The sequence below is a fragment of the Populus nigra genome, chromosome 2 (genome assembly GCF_951802175.1).
Source record: "Populus nigra chromosome 2, ddPopNigr1.1, whole genome shotgun sequence".
In the NCBI taxonomy this organism is placed as follows: domain Eukaryota; kingdom Viridiplantae; phylum Streptophyta; class Magnoliopsida; order Malpighiales; family Salicaceae; genus Populus; species Populus nigra.
Window position 1 is genome coordinate 21,108,603 of NC_084853.1, and position 5,000 is coordinate 21,113,602.

Genomic DNA, 5,000 nt, shown 5'->3' on the forward strand with positions numbered 1-5,000 from the left:
CGAGAAAGACCGCAGGTTGAGACACTGGGGCAGTGGCAGCCCGCGGGACAGTGTTGGCAGATTCGGCAGCGCAGATTTGTGCGGCTGCAGGTTCGTCGGGGAAAATCGGCAGCGCAGATTTTTCGACGAACATGGGCTGGACGCTGGACTGTCCGGGCCAGGCAGGAAAATTCGTCGAGGGGACACGCTGACGAAACAGCGCTGGTTCAGGCACGGCGGGCAGTGGTGGAATCGGCAGCGCCGACGAAATCGGCAAAGTCGGCAGAATCGGCAGCGGGTGCTGGCGATGGGTCTGGACGGGCTGGATAGTCCAAGGCTCGACGAGAAAGACTGCTGGTTTAGACACTGGGGCAGTGGCAGCCCGCGGGACAGTGTCGGCAGATTCGGCAGCGCAGATTTGTGCGGCTGCAGGTTCGTCGGGGAAAATCGGCAGCACAGATTTTGCGACGAACATGGGCTGGGCGATGGACTGTCCAGGCCAGGCAGGAAAATTTGTCGGGGGGACACGCTGACGAAACAGCGCTGGTTCAGGCACGGCGGGCAGTGTTGGAATCGGCAGCGCCGACGAAATCGGCAAAGTCGGCAGAATCGGCAGCAGGTGCTGGCGATGAGTCAGGACGGACTGGATAGTCCAAGGCTCGATGAGAAAGACCGCTGGTTTAGACACTGGGGCAGTGGCAGCCCGCGGGGCAGTGTCGGCAGATTCGGCAGCAGTGTCTGCCGATTCGGCAGCGTTGGCTTGTTGGCGCGGGGGGCCGATGCGAGTGGGGACTTGGGCAGCGGGCAGTGAAAGCAAGAGTTTCCCCGATGCTGCCGGGAAAAACGCTCCCCGGGATGGCCGGGTGAGATGACCCGGCGGCCCGCGACGGGTCATTCAATTCCATGCCCCGTCAACATAACTCCCGATGTACTGTTTGCTTTTTCGGAAGAAGAGATCCATCCCCCCATCCTCGGCCAGCCAAAAACGCTCCAATTAATGGCCGGGTGAGATGACCCGGCGGCCCGCGACGCGTCATTCAAATCACTGCCCTATCGGCTACAACTGCTGATGGGTGGGATTAGAGGCCTGCCATGGTGGTGAGGGGCGGCGAGGACCGTGAAAGCTAGAGTTTTTCAGAGGCTGCCGGGAAAAAGGCCCCTCGGGTGGCGGGGTGCGAGGACCAGGCGCGTCATTCAATTCTCTTCCCTATCAACTTGGCTCCCGTTGGCGGGATTGGAGGCCTACTGTTTGTTACAGGGCTAAAATCGTCAGGGGAAGAGCTGACGAAACAATGCTGGTTTGGATGCAGGGGGTAGTGTTGGAATCGGCAGCGCGGACAAAATCGGCAAAGTCGACAAAAAAGACTGTTGGTCTGGACATCGGGGCAGCGGCAGCCATGCCGACAGGGGGGGAAATCGGCAGCGCAGATTTGTGCAGCTGCAGGTTCGTCGGGGAAATCGGCAGCGCAGATTTTTCGATGAACATGGGCTGGAAGATGGACTGTCCAGGCCAGGCAGGGAAATTCGTCAAGGGGACACGCTGACGAAACAGCGCTGGTTGAGACACGGTGGGCGCAGTGTTGGAATCGGCAGCGCCGACGAAATCGGCAAAGTCGGCAGAATCGGCAGCGGGTGCTGGCGATGAGTCTGGACGATTTATAGTCCAGGGCTTGATGGAAAAGACTGTTGGTCCAGACAATGGGGCAGTGGCAGCGCGGATTTGTGCAGCTGCAGGTTCGTCGGGGAAAATCGGCAGCGCAGATTTTTCGACGAACAGGGGCTGGGCGCTGGACTGGCCGGGCCAGGCAGGAAAATTCGTCAGGGGGCCACGCTGACGAAAACAGGGGCTGCGGAGTGGAAAATCGGCAGCGCAGATTTTTCGACGAACAGGGGCTGGACCGGCCGGGCCAGGCAGGAAAATTCGTCAGGGGGGCACGCTGACGAAAAGAGGGGCTGCCGCGTGGAAAATCGGCAGCGCAGATTTTTCGACGAACAGGGGCTGGACTGGCCGGGCCAGGCAGGAAAATTCGTCAGGGGGGCACGCTGACGAAAAGAGGGGCTGCCGCGTGGAAAATCGGCAGCGCAGATTTTTCGACGAACAGGGGCTGGACGCTGGACTGGGCCAGGCAGGAAAATTCGTCAGGGGGCACGCTGACGAAAAGAGGGGCTGCCGCGTGGAAAATCGGCAGCGCAGATTTTTCGACGAACATTCGTCAGGGGGGCACGCTGACGAAAAGAGGGGCTGCCGCGTGGAAAATCGGCAGCGCAGATTTTTCGACGAACATTCGTCAGGGGGGCACGCTGAGGAAAACAGGGGCTGCCGCGTGGAAAATCGGCAGCGCAGATTTTTCGACGAACAGGGGCTGGATGCTGGACCGGCCGGGCCAGGCAGGAAAATTCGTCAGGGGGGCACGCTGACGAAAAGAGGGGCTGCCGCGTGGAAAATCGGCAGCGCAGATTTTTCGACGAACAGGGGCTGGATGCTGGACCGGCCGGGCCAGGCAGGAAAATTCGTCAGGGGGGCACGCTGACGAAAAGAGGGGCTGCCGCGTGGAAAATCGGCAGCGCAGATTTTTCGACGAACAGGGGCTGGACGCTGGACTGGGCCAGGCAGGAAAATTCGTCAGGGGGCACGCTGACGAAAAGAGGGGCTGCCGCGTGGAAAATCGGCAGCGCAGATTTTTCGACGAACATTCGTCAGGGGGGCACGCTGACGAAAAGAGGGGCTGCCGCGTGGAAAATCGGCAGCGCAGATTTTTCGACGAACATTCGTCAGGGGGGCACGCTGAGGAAAACAGGGGCTGCCGCGTGGAAAATCGGCAGCGCAGATTTTTCGACGAACAGGGGCTGGATGCTGGACCGGCCGGGCCAGGCAGGAAAATTCGTCAGGGGGGCACGCTGACGAAAAGAGGGGCTGCCGCGTGGAAAATCGGCAGCGCAGATTTTTCGACGAACAGGGGCTGGACGCTGGACTGGGCCAGGCAGGAAAATTCGTCAGGGGGGCACGCTGACGAAAACAGGGGCTGCCGCGTGGAATGGCAGCCTACACGCAGATGCGAATTCGGCAGCGCACGATGGCTTGAGCAGGTCATGGGTTCGACTTGGCGCGATCTGAAACCTGGACGAGGGACTGTCGACGCTGGACGAGCCAGCGCGGTGGCCTGTCGTGCCCCGTTCAGGGGGGGCCTGCCGCGGAGACAGCCCTCGCGGGCTCGACAGCGCAGGCCAGCGTCCCCGACGTCGCTGGCCGCGGCAGGCGAGCTGCCGGGGTTCCCGCATTCCTACAAGAAAACGTCGTGCTTTCCACATGAAACCAATCCAGTAAAATCAGCCATATTTTTATGAGGCTGCCCACTGAATTTGGGGTCATTCCGGGCCGGTTCCTAGTTTTGCGGATTTACTCGATTTCTAATGGTAGGAAAATTAAAACAAATACTTCCCGACCTCGAAAAATTCTGGGAAAATTAATGAAGGTGGATTGGATTTTTGCCAACCTCTGTGCAAAATTTCAGCTCAAAATACCAAGAAATGAATTTTTTAGAGGGGGGGTGACAGCTGGGACCTAGTAGTGTCTCCCCCTGCCAGAGCTGCAATGACACTTATTGCTCTTTAGGGAGCCACCAGGCCGGCGCCCCTCAAAGACCACACGCGCGCGCGCGCCCGCCCGCGCTGGGCGCTGGGGCGCTGGGGCCTGAGGGCCTGGGGCCCTTGGGGGCCCTTGGGCGCTTGGGCGCGCGCGCGCGGCCCCCGCAGCCATGCCGCGCTGCGCGACGCGCGGACAGCCCCTGCTGGCTTGCTCTCTCGCCCGCGGGGGGGCTGCCTTCGGGCCCTGGCCCCCCGCGTTCTGGCCTGCCCCCTGCGTGGGAGAGGCTAGGCGCTGCAGGGGCCAGCCCGACGTCGCTGGCCGCGGCAGGCGACAGCCCGACATCGCTGGCCGCGGCAGGGGCCAGCCCGACGTCGCTGGCCGCGGCAGGCGACAGCCCCTGCTGGCTTGCTCTCTCGCCCGCGGGGGGGCTGCCTTCGGGCCCTGGCCCCCCGCGTTCTGGCCTGCCCCCCGCGTGGGAGAGGCTAGGCGCTGCAGGGGCCAGCCCGACGTCGCTGGCCGCGGCAGGCGACAGCCCCTGCTGGCTTGCTCTCTCGCCCGCGGGGGGGCTGCCTTCGGGCCCTGGCCCCCCGCGCTCTGGCCTGCCCCCCGCGTGGGAGAGGCTAGGCGCTGCAGGGGCCAGCCCGACGTCGCTGGCCGCGGCAGGCGAGCCGCCGGGGTTCCCGCATTCCTACAACAAAACGTCGTGCTTTCCACATGAAATCAATCCAGTAAAATCAGCCATATTTTTATGAGGCTGCCCACTGAATTTGGGGTCATTCCGAGCCGGTTCCTATTTTTTCCGATTTCCTCGATTTTTAATGGTAGGAAAATAAAAAAAAATACTTCCCGACCTCGAAAAATTCTGGAAAAATTAATAAAGTTGGATTGGATTTTTGCCAACCTCTGTGCAAAATTTCAGCTCAAAATACCAAGAAATGAATTTTTTAGAGGGGGGGTGACAGCTGGGACCTAGTAGTGTCTCCCCCTGCCAGAGCTTCAATGACACTTATTGCTCTTTAGGGGGGTGCCCCCTGACTGGCCATGGGGCGCGCTGGCCTGGCGCCCATAGGCCTGCCGCGGGGGATATGTGGGCTGTTGCTAAACTCGGACTAAGGTGGGGGGCCTCATGGCCCGAAGTATTGCCGGCATCGATGACCCGTTTTCCGGCCGGCGACGACCCGATTCCGGCCACCGTCTTCGGGACCCGCTCCAAGCCGTCGGGCGCGTTGGGGCTGCTTATCCGCGGCGTGGGCGTGGCATTCATTTGCCGTGCTTGTGCCAAGGTGCTGGCAGCTGCTGCGCGGCTGTCTGCTTGCCGCGACGTCACGGCGGCGGTGGCCGCTGCCCCTGCTCGCAAGTCGGAGGCCTGGCCGACGTGGCTGGTGCGGACCGCCGAGCTTGGGGATTGCGAGGAGAGCTCTACGCTGGCGTGGGC